The sequence below is a fragment of the Pseudophryne corroboree genome, chromosome 4, assembly GCF_028390025.1.
Source record: "Pseudophryne corroboree isolate aPseCor3 chromosome 4, aPseCor3.hap2, whole genome shotgun sequence".
In the NCBI taxonomy this organism is placed as follows: Eukaryota; Metazoa; Chordata; class Amphibia; order Anura; family Myobatrachidae; genus Pseudophryne; species Pseudophryne corroboree.
In genome coordinates, this window is record NC_086447.1 from 426,638,444 (window position 1) to 426,658,681 (window position 20,238).

Here is a 20,238-nt window from a genome sequence, read left to right on the forward strand (position 1 = left end):
AAAAAGGGGAGCTTTGTCTGCTGTATCAGAAAGGGTTGATCTATTCGTCCATCCTGGGGCTCAGCCCCAGTGTAAAATTAAAATAAAAGCTAAAAACAAAAGGCCTAAAATTATAATTATAAAAAATATATTTATTCTGACTAATTTTTGCAACACTGTAACCGCCAGTGTGTGTGTGTTATAAAAAGTACATATTTTTTACTCATTTGTGCGACACTGTGACCACAATGTGTGATATAAAAAATAATACATACATTTTCATATCAATTAATATTTGGACTGCAGCTGCTCTGTCCATCTAGGAGTGTTCTGTCAGGCCACCCAAAATGAAAGACATCTTTTATTTTATATTTTGTGCTGTATCCTCCCAGTATACATTCAGGTGTGCTCTGTCCATTTCAGGGTGCTCATATTCTTATGTTATAACTTAGTGTTCTATTTTCATAATTCTTCTTATCACCACATTGTGATTAATTCAAATTAATATTATTAGTAATAATTATACATTAAAAAAAAATAATTAAATGAATATATCTAAACTCTCCACACTTGTATAGTGAACCATCTGCATATCAAATATATCTTTGAGGAACAGAATATCTTGATCCAAAAGAAATTAAAATTATGATTACAGCATCTAAAATATTGCCTTTTTTATTCTTCTTTGCCTTAATCATCTTTTTGTGAACTGAAATCTTGAGCCATGCCTAATGCATCATTTTATTAAATATTTTTTTTTTATATTTTGTGCTGTGTCATCCCAGTATACATCCAGTGACTGCAGCTGCTCCATCCATCTAGGGGTGTTCTTTCAGTCCACCCAAAATAAAAGACTTTTTTTATATATTTTGTGCTGTATCCTCTCATTATACATCCAGGCATGCTCCGTCCCTATCAAGGTGCTGTGTCCATAACTCATAAACATATGTTATTACTTATTGTCCTATTTTCAGAATTATTCAAATTATCCACACTTGTATAGCGTACCTTCTTATCTTTTAAGGAACAGAAAAACTTGATCCTAATTTTAAAATAATTTTAACAGATGATTACAGCATTTAAAAATATTTAATTAACTGCCATGTGTTTGCTGCCCACTGCTTTCACTTAGCTTAGTCATCCAGCTACCTCAGTGCAACCTTTTGGCCTAAACTGGATAAAAACAATATTGTGAGCTGTGAGGTGTTCGGAATAGACTGGAAATGAGTAGAAATGAATGTTATTGAGGTTAATAATAATGTAGGAACAAAAACACCCCAAATTTTGTTATTTTAGCTGTTTTTATGATTTAAAAAAAATATATAGATCCAAAACTAAAACCTGCAAGGGCGGTTTTGGCAAAACCAATACAGATCTAAACATGAAAGAGATCCAGATCCAGAATTAAAACACAAAAGCAGAAAAAATGGCCCGGCATACATTAGGCATGGCTCAAGATTTCAGTTAACAAAAAGATGAATTGGGCAAAGAAGAATAAAAAAAAGACTATTATAGATGCTGTAATCAAGATTTTAATTTCTTTTGGATCAAGTTTTTCTGTTCCTAAAATATATGTTTGGTATACAGAAAGTTCACTATTCAAGTTTGGAGAGTTTAGTTATATGAATTTAATTTAAATTGAGTTCATTTAGAATGATTATTAATAATATTAATTTGGATTAATCTCAATTTGGTGATAAGAATGATGAAATTAGGACAATAAATTATAACATAAGAATATGATCTATGGACACAGCACCCCGAAATGGACGGTGCATGCCTGGATGTATACTGGGAGGATACAGCACCATTTATATATATATGTATATATATATATATATATATATATATATAAATAATAGGCATTTATTTTGGGTGGACTGACAGAACATCCCTAGATGGACAGAGCAGCTGCAGTCCCTGAATGCATACTGGGATGACACAGCAGAAAATATAAAAAAAATGTATTTAAAAAAAAAAAAGATACATTAGGCATGGCTCAAGATTTCAGTTCACAAAAAGATGAATTGGGTAAAGAAGAATTAAAAAAAGACTATTATAGATGCTGTAATCATGATTTTAATTTATTTTGTATCAAGTTTTTCTGTTCCTAAAAGATATGTTTGGTATACAGAAAGTTCACTATTCAAGTGTGGAGAGTTTAGTTATATTGATTTAATTTAAATGTAGTTCATTTCTAATTATTATTAATAATATTAATTTGAATCAATCCCAATGTGGTTATAAGAATGATGAAAATAGGAAAATAAGTTATAACATAAGAATATGATCATCAGCCTAAAGCTTTTCGGACAGATGTCCTTCATCAGAGTCAGCTTTAGGCTGGTGAACACTATACAGAAGATCCGCTGGATTTTTGGTAATCTGGTGCCTTGAAGGGGTAATCCAGACCTCTTCCTTTACCAATTGCGACTGGGATGGTAACTAGATGACTACAGCGTTCCTTGTGAAAAACTCCTGATTATTACATTTTATGGTTACATACATGTTATTGTTTTAAAATTGTGAGTGGAATATTGAAAAGAAAAATCTTGTTTCTTGTTTGTTGCAATATTGCACTATGGGCCTAATTCAGACCTGATTGCAGCAGCAAAATTGTTCTCTAATGGGCAAAACCATGTGCAGTACATGTGAGGCAGATATAACGTGCAGAGAGACTTAGATTTGGGTGGAGTGTGTATAAACTGAAATCTAAATTGCAGTGTAAAAATAAAGCAGCCAATATTTATCCTGCACAGAAACAAAATAACCCACTCAAATCTAAATTTCTCTCCACATGTTATATCTGCCCCCACTACAGTGCACATTAGAGAACAATTTTGCTACTGCGATCAGGTCTGAATTAGGCCCAATGTCTCCTCTCTATTTTTGAAATTCAATAAATCATATGTGAATGGTTTAATTACTGTATGTCAAATCGTGATATACAGAGGAGGAATAGTTCCATTTCAAGAGCAAGGATACTTGGGACACTCACCTAATTCTAATCACTGAGGAGGGACATTTTATTATGTATGTGTTTGCACTTTATTAAGAAAAATTATTGCTTATTAACACTGGGATACAGGACAAACAGAAAAAAATAATAATAATTATATATATATATATATATATATATATATATTAGGCTTTTTGTTTATAGCTTTTATTTTTTAAATTTAAATTTTACACTTGGGCAGAGCCCCTGGATGGATGGACAGATCACCAGTTTTATATATAGCAGACAGAGAGAGCACCCCTTTTTCAGATACAGCAGACAGAGAAAGCACCCCTTTCAGACACAGGCGACAGAGAGAGCACTCCTGTTTCAGATACAGCTGACAGAGAGAGCACCCCTTTCAGATACAGCAGACGGAGCACCCTTTTTGAGATACAGCAGAGAGAGCACCCCTTTCAGATACAGCAGACAGAGACAGCACCTCTTTTTGAGATACAGCAGACAGAGAGAGCAACCCTTTCAGATACAGCAGACAGAGCGCACCAGACAACACAATCCAGTACACTTTCCACGCTGTTCACCGGGGACTTATATAGAATCCTAAACCCACAAGAATATGACAGCGGGAAGATGACTTTCGGCCTTGCTTTGGGATCCGAGTAAGGTGGGAAGTTCCAAGCCAGACTCGGCTCCTGGCTCAGATCTCAATGTTACATAGAAACATAAAAACAGAGAATTTGGCCCATCTAGTCTGGCCCTCTTTTACCATATTTCTATCTTAAACCTTATTTGATCCTTATTTATTTGTAAGGATATCCTTATGTCTATCCCATGCATGTGTAAATTTTTCTACTGTCTTAGCCTCTACTACCTCTGAATGGAGGCTGTTCCACTTGTCCACTACCCTTTCTGTGAAGTAATTTTTACTCAAATTTCCCCTGCACCTAACTCCCTCCAGTCTCAGTGCATGTCCTTGTGTCCTATTGCTTCTCTTCATTTGAAGAATGTTTCCCTCCTGGACTTTGATAAAACCCTTGATATATTTAAAAGTTTCTATCCTGTACCCCTTTCCCTTCTCTACTCAAAACTATACATATTGAGATTTTCTAGTCTTTATGGGTATGTGTTGTTGCGTAGGCCATGCACCATTTTAGTTTCTGTTCTTTGTACAGTCTCTAATGTATTGATATCCTTTTGAAGATGTTGCCTCCAGAATTGAACACAGTATTCTAGATGAGGCCGTACCAATGACCTATATATTGGCATTATTACTTCTTTATTTTCTCTCCCAATGCATCCAAGCATCTGACTAGCCTTCCTCATTGCTTTGTTACATAGCTTACCTACCTTTAAGTCACCTGAAATAATGACTCCTAGATCCCTTTCCTCCTCAGTAGTTTTCAGTATAGTGCCATCAATACTATATTTAGCCTTTGGATTTTTGGGACCCAAGTGCATGATTTTGCATTTTTTGGCATCAAACTGTAATTGCCACATGCTTGACAATCCCTATAGTCTACCTAGATCCTCAATCTTTTTTTTACCCCTCCTGGTGTGACTAATCTGTTGCATACCTTTGTGTCATCTGCAAAAAGGCATACTTTAATGCCATTTGCAATGTCAGTAATAAAGATATTATATACACTGGTCTGTAGTTGTTTGCCTCTTCCTTGCTTCCACTTTTGTGCTGTAGGACTATGTTCGCATTTTTCCAGTCCTCTTGAATTGCTCCTGTAGCTAATAACTGGTTGAATAAATCTGTTAATGGTTCTACCAGCACCTCTTTAAACTCTTTTAGTAGCCTTGGATGTATCCCATCTGGCCCCATATATTTCTCCACTTTCAGCTTTGAGAGTTCTGAGAGCACCTTCTCCTCTGTAAATGTACTTGTTTGATTTTCCTGAATATCCCTGCAACTTAACTGGAGCCCCTTCCCCTCTCTTTCAGTAGAAAATTTATTAAGATGATCTATGACATTGTCTCCCTCAACAATTCTCCCAGTCTCTGTCTTTAGTTTTATTATTCCGCCTTTTGTTTTTTATCCTTTCACTTATATACCTAAAAAAAGTTTTGCCTCCTTTACCAACTGACCGGGCCATTTTCTCCTCAGCTTGTGCCTTTACACATCTTATTACCTTCTTAGTCTCCTTCTTTCTAACAAGATATATCTCTTTGTTTTCATTATTTTGTGTCTGCTTATATTTCCTAAAAGCCATCTTTTTTGCTTTCACAATACTTGCTACTTCTTTTGCAAACCACACTGGCTTCTTCCTTTTCCTTGTGTTTTTCCTAAGACTTTTGATACAAAGGTCTGTTGCCTTTAATATTGCACTTTTTAATGTTTCTCACCTCTCCTGCACTGCTACCAAGTTCATTCACTCTGCCAAAGAATCGCTTACACATTTTCCCTTCATTACAAAATCAGCCTTCCTAAAATCTAACACCTTTGTTTTTGTATGGGATGAGTTAGTCTGTGTCTTTATACTGAACCATACTGCTTGATGATCACTATATCCCAGGTTTTCACCCACTTTTACAGTACATCAGATATTCTGTTTCCATTTGTAAGTATTAAGTCTAATATTGTGTCTTTCCAAGTGGGCTCCCTCACCAATTGGTGGAGGAATGATCCTTGCCGGGAATTTAAAATGTCCCTACTTCTAGTGGAACTAGCAAAAGACACCTACCAGTTTACATCAGAAAAATTAAAGTCTCCCATGATTATTACCTCTCCTTTTAATGGCATTTTAGTTATGTCCTGCAGTGGGTTCTTGTCCAGTTCCTCTTTCTGACCTGGTGGCCTGTATATCACATCAATATGAAGAATTGACTTCTCCCCTGATTATATGGTCACCAAAAGGAACTCAGTTGTTTCTTCAATACTTTGTATTAAGGTAGTATTTATGCTTTTATTTACACACATTGCTACCCCTTCTCCGATTCTTCCCATTCTGTACTTACTAAATAAAGTATATCCCGGTAAAGTTATGTCCCAGTCATGATTTTCATTGCACCATGACTCTGTAATTGCCACAATATCTAGATCATCCCTTGTCATTATTGCAATTAGTTCTGGGATTTTATTTCCTAACATCCCAGCATTTGCACACATAGCTTTTAGAGTTTTGTTTGTGCTTTTCCTGTTCCTAGCTATGTTAATCTCTCTGCCAATGTTAATTTGGTTTTGATCAGAATTAGCTTCTGTTGCTGTGAATATGCTTCCTGTTCCCTTTGCCTGCAGAAACAATACCTCTGGATTGGGGAAGCAGATTTCTTTATTCTAGAGATGAGCTGGTTCGGTTCCCTGAGAACTGAAGCCCCCCGAACTTCACTCTCCAAGCCGGTATTCAAGCCCGGCTCAGGACTTCCTGCCAGACTCGAAAACAAGAACAAGGCAAAACATCATCATCCCGCTGTTGGATTCTCGAAGGTTTTGGATTCCATATAAATAGCCATGCATCACTGCCATTTTCACTCTGGACTTGGAGAGTGAGGTAGACGGACCTCTGTCTCACTGTGGGTGGTGGCATCAGGTGGGGTCAGTGTGTGATCTGTAGGGGTGCTGCTCCTGTCACTGTGGTGTACCTGTGCTGTCCTGGCTGTCACTGGTGTTTCATGTGCTGTTAGGGATGCTGCAGCTGCACATGGGTGTTGCTGTCCTGGCTGTCATTGTGTTTTACAGTGGGCAGGGGCACTGTCCTCCTGTATGCTGTAAAAATTTGGGGGTACAGTTGTTAAAATAAAAGCACACTGGTCCTTATCCTGGGAAAATACAGGGGTGCTGGCCCAGTCTTGTATGCTGTAAAAATTCAGGGATGCTTCTGTTGTTTAAATAAAAGCACACTGGTCTTGTATGCTGTCAAAATTCAGGGGTGCTTCTGTTGTTCAAATAAAAGCACACAGGTCCTGTATGCTGTAAAAATATAGTGGTGCTGCTATTAAAATAATATACTGGCCCTGTATGCTGTAAAAATTCAGCGGTGCTCCTATAGTTCAAATAAAAGCACACTGGTCCTGTATGCTGTAAAAATTCAGGGGTGCAGTTGTTCAAATAAAAGCACACTGGTCCTGTATGCTTTAAAAATATAGATGTGCTGCTGTTAAAATAATATTACACTGGCCCTGTATGCTGTAAAATTCGGGGGGTTGCAGTTAAAATAAAAGCACACTGGTCCCCTTATGCTGTAAGAATACAGGGGTGCTGTGAAAATAAAGGGGCACTGTTCTGTGTGCTGTAATAATGAAGGGGTGCTGTACTGTGAAATGGAGAACAACAATTTGGAGGAAAAAATAGTGGAAGATTAGGAAGCACTTACAGTTCCTAGTACTAGTGCTGCAGCTGCTGCTGCAACCAGTCATGACATTGACGATGCAATTCCATCAACGTCGTATGCTAAGGCCGATGCCCAATGTCATAGAGGGCATGTTAAATCCAAGAAGCAAAAATGAATAATCAGAAAAAAAAAGAAATTATCTGAGACAAACATAAAATTGGCAATATGCCATTCATGACACAAAGTGGCAGGGAAAGGCTAAGGCCTTGGCCTATGTTCATGACTGGGCGCTCAGCTTCTCATGAGGATGGAAGCCCTCCTACCTCTTGAAAAATAAAAAGAATAAAGCTTGTTGAAGCACAGGAAAAAAACAACTGTGCATTCATAGATATCACAAATGCCCAAGGAGAGTCCAAGTCTGTTCACGGTTGTGATGTCTAGGCCTGACCTTCACAATACTGTATGGGAAGAGGAGGCTCCTACCACCATTTGCATGCCCTCTGCAAGTGCTGGGAGGTGCACCGCCAGTCCAGTTGTTGATATTGAGATTGAGGATGTGTCTGTAGAAGTACACCAGGATGAGGAGGATATTGGTGTAGCTGGTGCTGAAGAGAAAGTTGATGATGAGGATTCTGATCGTGATGTGGTTTGTTTGAATAAGGCACCAATGGAGACAGTTGTTGGCAATGGGATGAAAAAGCACATTGTCATGCCTGGGCAAAATACCAAAAAATCCACCTCTTTGGTGTGGAATTATTTCTCCATAAATTCTCCATAAGTAGGGGTAAGGACATTAACCATGTAGGAACATCCTCCCTTATCCCTCTCTTGCAGCACATTCATCATTGTCAAGTTCAAAAACTTTGGCTAGGAGTGTGACCAGTCCAGTGACGCCTAGCTTTCTCTCTTTGTTGTATCCAAGTGCCTGCAATCCACACCACCACCCTCATAGTCCTGTAGGCCATGTCATAGGCATGACTGACTTCTGGAGGATCCTTGAGTGCTACGCCTACTGATGATGCTGTTGTTGATGCTTGGAGTCAAATTTCATCCCAGAAGGGGAGCAGGAAGACCACTTAAACTACTCTAACAAAGCAATTGACTGTTCAGCAGTCCTTTGCGAGGAAGATAAAGTATGACAACAGTCACCCTGTTGCAAAGCAGATTACTGAGGCCATAACAACTATGCTGGTGTTAGACGTGCATCCGGTATCCGCCATTACTGCAGTGAGATTTAGATAGTTGATGGACATACTGTGCCCCCGGTTCCAAATTCCGTCTAGATTCCACTTCACTAGGCAAGCGATACCCAGAATGTACAGGGAAATTAAGAAAAGTGTCCTCAGTGTCCTCAAAAATGCAGTTGTACCCACTGTGCACTTAACCACGGACATGTGGACAAGTGGTGCAGGGCAAACTAAGGACTACATGACTGTGACAGCCCCCTGGGTAGATGTATTGCCTTCCACAGCAACAACAGCAGTGGCACCAGCATCAGCATCTCACAAATGCCAACTCATTCCTAGGCAGACTACACTGTGCATCACCGGCATTTGTAAGAGGCAAACAGCTGAGAACCTCTTAGAGAAACTGAGGGACATCATCAAACAATGGATTACCTCACTTAGACTCTCCTGGGGATTTGTGATATCAGACAACGCAACCAACATTGTGCGTGCATTACATCTGGGCAAATTCCAGCGCATCCCATGTTTTGCTCATACAATTAATTTGGTGTTGCAGAATGTTTTAAAAATGACAAGGGTATGCAGGAGATGCTGTCGGTGGCCCAAATAATTTTGGGACACTTTTGACATTCAGCGACTGCATGCCGAAGACTGGAGCGCCAGCAAACACTCTTGAACCTGCCCTGCCATCACCTGAAGCAAGAGGTAGTAACGAGGTGGAATTCAACCCTCTATATGCCTCAGAGGATGGAGGAGCAGCAAAAGACCATTCAACTCTCTACATCTACCTTTGACATAGGCAAAGGAGGGGGGATGCACCTGACTCAAGTGCAGTGGAGAATGATTTCTGTGTTGTGCAAGGTTCTCCAACCCTTTGAACTCGCCACACATAAAGTCAGTTCAGACACTGCCATCTTGAGTCAGGTCATCCCCCTCATCAGGCGTTTGCGGAAACAGCTGGAGAAATTGAAGGAAGAGCTAAAATGGAGCTATTCTGCTAAGTATGTGGGACTTTTCCAGGATTCAAGGGTGGTCAATCTGTTGAAATCAGATCACTACATTTTGGCCACCGTGCTCAATCCTAGGTTTAATGCTTATGTTGTATCTCTCTTTCCGGTGTATACAAGTCTGCAGAGGTGCAAAGACCTGCTGGTGAAAAAATTGTCAGCTCAAGCGGAATGTGACACATCAACAGCTCCTCCTTCATTTTCTCCCGCAACTGGGGCTGCGAAGAAAAAACAAAAACTTCCTAGCCGACCCTCTGGTGGTGATGCAGGACAGTCAACAGCAAGTTTTGCCATCTGGTCTGGAATGAAGGTGCTTTCAACAATTACTGACATGTCTACTGTCACTGCCTATGATGCTGTCCCCATTGAAAGAATGGCAGAGGATTATATCAGTGATAGAATACAACTAGGCATGTCAGACAGTCCTTATGTATACTGACAGGATAAGGAGTGTATACTCTGAAAGAGTGTTTAGTGCTGCCGGTAACACTGTCAGCGATCAGCGTAGGAGGTTACTTCCACAAAATGTGGAGAAGATTATGTTCATCAAAATGAATTATAAATTCCTCCAGAAAGACCTAAACCAGCAAGTACACAGGGACCTGTAATGGTGGATTCCAGCGGGGACGAATTAATAGTCTGTGAGAATGAGGATGTAAACACTGAAGGTGGTAAGAAATCGGAGGATGAGGATGACATCTTGCCTCTGTAGAGCCAGTTTTTTTCAAGGAGAGATTGCTTCTATTTTTGTGGGGGCCCAAACAAACCAATCATTTCAGCCACACTCATGTGATCAACCCTGTCACTGAAATGCTTTGTTTGTTAAAGTGTGCATGTCCTGTTTATACAACATAAGTGTGGGTGGGAGGGCCCAAGGACAAGTCAATCTTGCAAGTTTTTTCTTTGTCTGCCATATCATTCCAGGGGCACTGCCCTATATGTGGTGCTGTACCTCTGCCTTGTAAGTCATAGGGTGCTGTCACTTTGCTATTTGCATCCAGGGATGCTGCTGCCTGTCTGCTGTGCTGTGTAACTAACTAGTTAGCTGGTTGAAGATGTACTAGAGTACAATCCGGACAATTGTGAGATAAGGGCAGTAGTCAACTGAAAGATGCAGTCAATTGTCCTGGAGCAAGACTAAAGGGACAGGGGTACTGTACAGGGGTGCTGTCCCTCTGCCCTGTCAGTGCAGGGGTACAGCCCCACTGCTGTTTAAGTCCAGGGGTGCTGCTGCCTGTCTGCTGTGCATTTCTCCAGGGGTGCTGCCTATGCTGTTTAAGTCTAGGGGTGTTGCCTATCCGCTGTATAAGTCCAGTGGGGCTTCTTATCTGCTGCAAGTACAGAGGCACTGCCTTATAATTCCAGGGGTGCTGCTGTACTTGATCCTAGGTTTAAACTAAAGCCTAGAGCAGAATATGAAACAAGCTTCAGTATCACAACCAGATTTGTGAAAACATATAGCTGCAAAGGTGGAAATAGAAATTCCAAGTTTGACAAAGTGTTTTGCAAACACATACAAAATGGGGAGAGTCCACATTTGTGGCCAAAGCCAGTCAGAAGAGACATAATCATAATCCAGCAGAACCCGACAACTGCCAGAGAAAGTTAGATTTTCAAAGCACACCTAAGTCTATATGTCTGCCATATAATTCCAGGGGTGCCCTGTCTGAACCCACTCATCTCTAGTAGATACTGTAGATCTTCTAGTGTGCACTGTGTACCCAGCATTAGAGAGAGGTTTTTCTCAATTATTTCATGTTAGGGACTCAGATTAATAGCTCCAAATAGTCAATCTTAATTTTGATTTATTAATGTTCCACATTTTGGGATTATTTACAAGACGTGCATTTGTGTACAGGAGGGGTAATTCAGACCTGATCGTAGCAGCAAATTTGTTGGCAGTTGTGCAAAACCATGTGCACTGCAGGTGTGGCAGATATAACATGTGCAGAGAGAGTTAGATGTGGGTGGGTTATATTGTTTCTGTGCAGGGTAAATACTGTCTGCTTTATTTCTACACTGCAATTTAGATTTCAGTTTGAACACCCCACCCAAATCTAATTCTCTCTGCACATGTTATGTCTGTCCCCCCTGCAGTGCACATGGGACCTCATTCCGAGTTGATCGCTATTAGCTGCACGCGCGAGCAGCGTTCACACAGCAGCGAACACATTGCACGAATGCAAACAAACACCCACCACGTACAACTGCAAATGACCATGCAGCAACACACAAAGTGGGTGTTTACTATTGTGCTTCGCATGGTAGCGATGCATTAGCATAAGTGCCAAACGCTTCGCTATCAACATGGAGACTGTCGTATATGTGCTATTCCTTCATTGACATGCACATGATATCATTAGTTTACAAATATTCGCACAGTCCTTGGGCTTTTTAATAAATATTTCATCCCATCCCTTTCTAAATTAAGAAACCAATTAGGCTAAGGATTTGTAATGTGATTGTCCAATTAAGTGTTCAAAGTCTTCGAAATGAAGAGTTTGGCAACCTAATTGCACAATAACAATCCTCAATTAAGGGTTCAAATATATAGATTTTTAAATATTTGTAGCCCTATTTGCTCAATACCACATAATTTAAATGTGTATAATCCCTGATTGACATAATGTACAATCTATAGATTGTAAACTTGCGAGCAGGGCCTTCCTATCTCTATGTCTGTCTTTGCCCAGTTTTGTTCTATAACTGTTGTTCTAATTGTAAAGCGCAACGGAATATGCTGTGCTATATAAGAAACTGCTAATAATAATAATAATAATAATAATAATTACACAGTTTACCATATATGCTTTTTGGTTTAGTCTGTGTTAATATGGGGATTGAGAAAGTACCAAACAATCAGCTCCTAACTGTCATGTCACAGCCTTTGGTTTTTAAGTGTCGGTTAGTAGTTGATTAACTAGCCATTTGTTAATCTTCATTTTAACCCTTTACAAGTGATGAAATATCTTTACAAATATGTTATTTACCTTTTACAGAACACAACACAACAATTTTGGATTTGACCTTTTTATTTTGAAAACATGCTTGTTATCTTTTTTTATACAAACAAAACATTAGTGAAACATTTGTTTCAAGGCCGGGATTTCGTCCAGGAGGCCACGGCAGTGGTGCTCCATCCTGCCCAATATTTGAGACATTCGTACATTGGGATCTCCAAATGCAGCATCTGTAATGAATGTAAACAATACAAAATTATTTACTCACATTACGCAATATAGAAGCAAGGCACAAAGCACATTTTAACCGGTCACTACCTAGGTCAAAGAAGATTGTCGGCCAGTGTGTAGGGACTATATAACTGGTGTAGGCCATGCTGGGAAGTGTACTTCACCCACATCTGGAGTGGCCAGGCCTCACCATTTCGGGTGTAGGCCCATGCTCAGCAAACTGCGTCTCTACATCTGCTGTGGAACTACATATCCAAGCATGTCCTGACTCAGTGATAGCATGGCTTAATCACTAAACTGAGACAGGGAATGTTGGAATGTGTTCAAGCACAGCATTTGCAGGGACACATTTTTAAAACACATGTAGTTGTAACTGCATTTCAAACAGCTTGCAAATACATTTCTTTTGTCGAAATAACTTACTCTCCCCCAACGCCGACGCATTTGGGTGCGTCAACAGGGAGGTGGCGATGATGAGAATGGACTGTTATTGCGGCTCTTTGATCACACTCTCTTCTCTGCTTGTGTACTGCTGGAAGCATGAGGTGGGACTGTTGTGGAGATGGTGGAACTTGGATTGAAATTGTGTTTGTACATGATATGCACACAGAAGTTGCCTGTTATTTGTGTAAGTAATGCACAATCCTGTTAAGTGTCTGTGTTACTGTACCTGCCGCAGTAATGCTTGTTTTGCTAGTGCATATCTCCCAACTTTTCATTACTATAAAGAGGGACACGTGTGGCGAAGCTCGAAAAGGGGGCGTGGCCTACAAAAAGGGGGCATGGCTTTGTGGAGGACCCGCGATCGCGAGCCACGCCCCTGTTTTCATCACTGAGGGGGCATGCCCAGTGCTCTGTGAGCTGCTGGCAAGCCCCCTCTCCCTCTGACTCCAGTGAGTAGATGCTGTGCGCATGCGCACAGCGTCTATTCACCACTGCTCTGCTAAGCAGGGCAGCGAATGCAGGAGCCTCCCAACTGCCCCCCCACCGCAGGAAACTGCGGCCCGCGGGTGAGACAGTCCCCAAAAATCGGGACTGTCCTTCGAAAATTGGAACAGTTGGGATGTATGCTACTGGCTCTGAAGCTCCATGTTTGTTTTATGTATAACTGTTTTTTCCTTTCATTCCTCTTTAGTTTGTTAGTTTCCTGTTTTTTAACGGTAGTATTTTTTTTTGGTGTCCAGTCATGTATTTTGTCATTGTTTGCGCTTCTCTGCATCCGCACCAGTCCTCTATGCCTCCTGACACTCACTGGACTTGTCTGTGCCGCCTATCACCCAAACGGGGGACTATATTTCTGTCCCTATTTCCTTTTTGCTTTCAAGCACTTTCAGCAATATAAGAGCTAAAGAGAGGTAACCCCGCAGCGTGACTGCAAACTTCCTATAGTGTCTGTGTGTTAGAGCCCATCTTTACCTGTTTCTGTGGCTGGATACTATTAGGTGATTGCTAGCTACCTGCTATCCTGTTACATGGCCTTCCCCCGCTCTCCACTTCCCCTTTCCCCCTTTCCCTCTTCCCTTTCTTGGCTGCAAGGACAGGCTCCCATGATGATGATAACTTGCTGCTCCTGCCCCTATTCTGCCCCTACCTTCCCCACTCGCGCACACAGGGGGGGTTTCCGAGTACCTGGAAACCCCCCCTGATGAGACAAGTTTTTTATTTTTGAGATTGCAGTGTCTTTGTCTCAGTAAAAGCTGCGATCGCGGTCCTGCTGCAGTAAAGAATGACTGGGGGGAGCTGCTGGCTATGCATGCTCAGCCACAGCAGCTCCCTCCATCCTCACACAGTGCTGCTGGTTTGCCCCCGCCTACTATGACCTGGTGGTACTGTATGTAAGTATAACATATACAGTATGTATACTGTATATGAAATATGTATGTGTGTGTGTTTGTGTATGAATGAATGTGCTATGTATGTATGTATGTGTGTGTGCGTGTATATGTATATATATATATATATATATATATATGTATTCATATATATATATATATATATATATATACACACACACACACACACACACACACACACACACACACACAGCATATGTATATATAGAGTATATATATATATATATATATGTACTCTGTATAGATGCATACACTCACACCACGGTGAAAACCCCCCTTACTAAATCCTGCGTTTGTCACTGAACCCCCATCCCCCTTAGCTGCCAGGAGGGGCTCCTTTCGCCATGTGGCCAAAACATGCGTAAGCACAATACTATTTGACATCTTTTCCGCTACCCCCATTATTTTATTTTATTTTCATTTGAATATCTCCTAGTGCCATGTCTCTCTATACAGTGTTTTTTTCCCTAGGTTTTAAAGACCTAGTAACCCGTTCACATTGCTTTTCTTATTCTGAGAGAATAACCGTCACTACTAGAGATGTGTGGCGGACACTTTTTCCGGTTTTGTGTTTTGGTTTTGTATCTTGATCTCCGTTTGTGTTTTGGACCTTGATCGGTTTTGCCAAAACCACCCTTTCAGGTTTTGGTTTTGGATCTGGATTATTTTGAAAAAACATAAAAACAGCTAAAATTACAGAATGTGGGGATATTTTTGATCTCACACTATTATTAACCTCAATAACATTAATTTCCACTCATTTCCAGTCTAGTTTGAACACCTCACAATATTGTTTTTAGGCCAAAAGATTGCACCAAGGTCGCTGGATGACTAAACTAAGTGACACAAGTGGGCGGCACAAACACCTGGCCCATCTAAGAGTGGCACTGCAGTGGCAGACAGGATGGCGGTTTTAAAAAGTAGGTCCCAAAGAGCACATCACGCAAAGAAAAAAAAAAGAGGTGCAAGATGGAATTGTTCCACCCTTATGTTGTTTAAACAGGACATGCATGGTTTAATAAACATTTCAGCGACAGGTGGTTTCCCTGGAAAAAGCTTGCCAACTTCTCTGAATCATAGCTAGCTACAAACATACCACCTCCTTAGTTGATGACTTTTCATATTATAAGAAAAGGCAAGAGGAGAGGACAGTGTCAAGAAGGTGATTCAAATTTAGAGAGGCACACGCAATCAAGAACAACACACAGGCTTTCACCTCTACTCCTAGGGGTAGATTTAATAAGATGGGAGTTCTATTTGAGATGGAATGTTGCCCATAGCAACCAATTAGATTCCAGGAATTATCTTCTAGAAGGTGGTAAATAAATAAGAAGTAGAATCTGATTGGATGCTATGGGCAACATCCCATCTTAAATAGAACTTCCATCTTAGTAAATTTACCCCCTATATTGGTGTGGAATGGAAAGGACTTCAACCAAGCAAATATACAATTTCCACATTACTGGACAAGCTGAAAAACTAGGTGCCAAAGCCTCCAAATTTGTACCCCCTTCTCCATTTTCAGGGATTAAGATAATCTCGGATTTATTGCTGTGATGCAAATAAACTGGTGTCACGATCCGGGTTATTGGACACGATTATTTACCTTCCAAGTGTCTCCTGAGACTGGCCCAGCATTCAAAAACGGGATTCCATCTGCGCTGTCTGCATGCAGCGCACTGTATATCTTCACCTCAATTCTCTTCCCTGTGATCCCACAGCGCTGTCATGGCAGCCTTACAGTTTAGTTGCACTGTTTTAAAGAATGGCGTCTCCTGCCCTCCGAGGCCTCCGCCGCCATTACTGCTGTTTACCACATGGAATATACAAACAGACTTCCCCTCCAAATGCAAACATGGGCGCAGCCATGTTTTTCCTCATCACATGTCATTTCACAACCTATCCATTGCACTCTGGACTCTGCCTAATTATCCAGCCAATGCCTGCTTCCCAGCTGGTATAAATATCCTGCTCCTGGGCTGGATAATCGGCAGTGCTTTGGTTGTCTAACCTATACACGTCTCTCCTGCTTGTGGATTCTACTGCTTTTTTCTCCAGGTGCTCCACAGTGTCTTCAGTTTATTTCAACGTCATCAATGGTATTCCTATATCGTCTGCATCAGTGACCCTTCTACCATTGAACCACAGCGTCCATCGATGCTCACCATTGGACTCTAAAATCTACAGTGGTGAGTTCTGCACATCTTTCATTCATACCGGTTCCAACTGGCACGCTCTGCAATTACCAAGTACCATCTACTTCTGTGCATCTGTGTTGCTCCAGCCTCTGTACACCATCTGCTGGGCAGTACCAGTTCATACCTCTCCTCAGCGGTTAGCTATGGCATATGGACTTACCATCTCCAGTTCTGGCAAGTACTCTGTAATATTCTGGTCTGCAAGCCACAGCACTAATTACCCTGCGCTTTTTGGAACTGTACTGTAATTTACCATAGCACATCTCTTGTGATATTTTGAATATCTGTCTTAAGCTGTGTGTTCAATAAAACTGACTTTACCTTTTACAACTTCGTTGTTGTGGTCACGCCTTTGGGCAACTGGTACTAGAGCTCCTGTATGTCTAGGAACCCAATACTATCTCCCCGGTTCACATACACGTCAGCCCCTACATCTGAGGCTTCCCCAGGTCAGCCTCAGCCCTCAGTTGTGACAGTAAGCACTGACCTAATGGATGCGGCCGGAGACCAGGCCCAAGCAATTAACCCGATGCAACAACTGGCAGTCCGTTTAGATCATAAGGAGGCTGCACAGGGTCACGTAATTCACTGTCTCCAGAACCTTTCCACCCGGCTGAATGGAATCCAAGTAACCCTCCATGGTTCAGGGGCATCTAGTGTTCTGACTTTAGTACTTCTGGTGGTAACCCCACCCACCCGTTTCTGCTCCTCGTCTCCATTTGCTGACACCAGCCATATTTGAAAGCCTGTCGTGATTTCATAAATCAGTGTGAAATAACCTTTAGTTATAGCCTGGCAATTTCCCAACTGACCACACCAAGGTTGCCTACATCATCTCCCTCCTCAGTGGCTCCGCCCTGGATTGGGCATCACCCCTATAGGAGAAATCCGATGCCCAGCAGATTTCATGGCAACCTTCAGATGCATCTTTGATGATTCGGGATGTGTGACATCCGCCTCCACTGATCTCCTCCGGCTACATCAGGGGACATGGACAGTCGATCAATATCTGGTACAATTCCAGATCCTAGCATCTGAACTTTCCTGGAATTATGAAGCTCTCTATGCAGCCTTCTGGCATGGATTATCCGAATGAATCAAGGATGAGCTTGCTACTAGAGACTTGCCTCCAAAGCTTGATGAGCTCATCTGTACCAAAGTCGATCTCTGATTCCGCAAAAGGGTGATTGAGCGAGGAAGGTCCACACTTCCTAAGACTTCTACTGCTACTGCTCCTCGTCAGCTATCTCTGCCCAAAGATGAGCCAATGCAGATTAATCACTCTCGTCTGTCGCCTGCAGAGCGTAGAAGATGCCTATCCGAACATCTGTGTCTGTATTCTGCTGCTCCTTCTCATGTCATCAACGCTTGTCCAAAGCGTCAGGGAAACTCCAAATCCTAACCAGTCAAGGAGAGGGCCGGCTAGGAGTAATGAACTCCTCTCCATCTTCATGTGATTGTAGTCTTTCAGTTTCACTTCAAGTGTCTCAGCGCTTCAGGAACCTAATTGCTCTGCTGGACTCTGGAGCATCTGGGAACTTCATGACTGAGGAATTTGTTAAGCGGTGGTCCCTACCCACCGAGAGACTTTAGTCTTCCATATCCTTGACTGCCAGGATTTCCGATACAGTCATTGTCTCCAAGACCCTGCCTATCCGTCTGAAGGTAGGAGCTTTTCACTCCGAACTGATTTCTTTCCTGGTTATTCCAAAAGCTACTCACACTTTGGTTCTAGGCCTTCCATGGCTTGGTCTCCATAATCCTCAAATTGATTGGAGAACTACGAATATCCTGGCATGGAGTCCTTTCTGCTCAGAGACATGTCTTCAAAAGGTACTTCCAGTATGCACATTCTCTTCCAAGTTTTCAGATGTTCCGCCTCCACCATACCGAGACTTCACAGATGTTTTTAGTAAGTCCTCCGCATATATTCTTCCCCCTCACAGGGAGTGGGATTGTCCTATTGATCTCATTCCAGGGAAGACTCCACCTCAGGGACGCACGTATCCGTTGTCGCTTCCATAGACCCACTGAATGGAGGAATATATCAAAGAGAACCTTGCCAAATGGTTTATCCGGCCTTCCTCCTTTCCAGCTGGTGCAGGCTTCTTCTTCGTAAAGAAGAAAGACAGTGGCCTGCGACCCTGTATTGACTACCGTGGGTTGAATGACAGCACTGTGAAAAATCAGTACCCTCTGCCCCTTATCACCAAGCTGTTTGACCGTGTCAGTGGAGCTACCATCTTTTCTAATTTAGACCTGAGGGGTGCATACAACCTCATCCAGATTCGGAAGGGTGATGAGTGGAAGGCCACGTTTAACACCCGTGATGGACATTACGAGTACCTCATCATGCCTTTTAGACTCAGCAATGCTCCAGCGGTATTTCAATACTTTGTGAATGAAATTTTCCGAGATATCCACTACCGACATGTTGTGGTCTACCTCTATGATATTCTCATCTTCGCTAATGATCTATAGGAATATCGCTTCTGGGTCAAGGAGGTCATGTCTCATCTCCGTGCCAACCATCTTTATTGTAAGTTGGAGAAATGTGTCTTCGAAGTCAAATCTATTCCGTTTCTAGGTTACATTGTGTCTGGTTCCGGACTTGAGATGGATCCTGAGAAACTCCAGGCTAATCGTGATTGGCCAATACCCACAACACTCAAGGGTATTCAGAGATTCCTGGGGTTCGCCAATTATTACAGGAAGTTCATTCGGGACTTTTCTACTATTGTGGCGCCTGTCACTGCCCTTACCAGGAAAGCTGCCAATCCTTCCAAGTGGTTGGAAGAAGCTACTCAAGCTTTCTATCTACTGAAACAAAAGTTTGTCTCTGCTCCAGTTCTGAAACAGCCAGATACCAGCTCGCCCTTCACCCTGGAGGTGGATGCCTTTTCTGCTGGAGTGGGCGCAGTCCTGTCTCAAAGAGCTGATGATGGCCACTTACATCATTGTGGCTTCTTCTCACGGAAGTTCTCCCCTGCTGAGTGCAATTACGCCATTGGTGATCAAGAACTTCTAGTTATCAAGCTCGCTCTAGAAAAATAGAGATATCTACTGGAGGGAGCTTCTCATACTATTACTATTCTAACAGACCACAAGAACCTCCTGTATTTGAAAGCCACCCAATGCCTCAATCCTTGTTAAGCCAGATGGGCACTCTTCTTTTCTGTCACGATCCGGGTTACTGGACGCAATTATCTACCTTTCAGGTGTCTCCTGAGGCTGGCTCAGCATTCCAGGGCCAGGTCTCAGTTATGCTGCTGACATCCTCACTTCACATCTCCTCTCTGCCAGTCCGCAGATGCTGTCACAATGAACTCATGTAGTTTGAATGGCGTTTCTAGCCCTCCACGGCCTCCACCGCCATTGCTGCATTTCCAGTGCTTGGATGGGTCTGCATGGCATCTCCTTTCCGCTGCGGCCTCTGCCGCCATCCTCATATTTCAACAAGTCTATTTGGAGTTTCTCACCCGCTGCGGCCAGCTTTGTGAATCAAATATGCAAGTCGGCGCCATTGTCCTCCGCGGCCGCCGCCGCCATTACTGTAATTCCTTACATAGTGCAACAAGCTTGATTTCCCT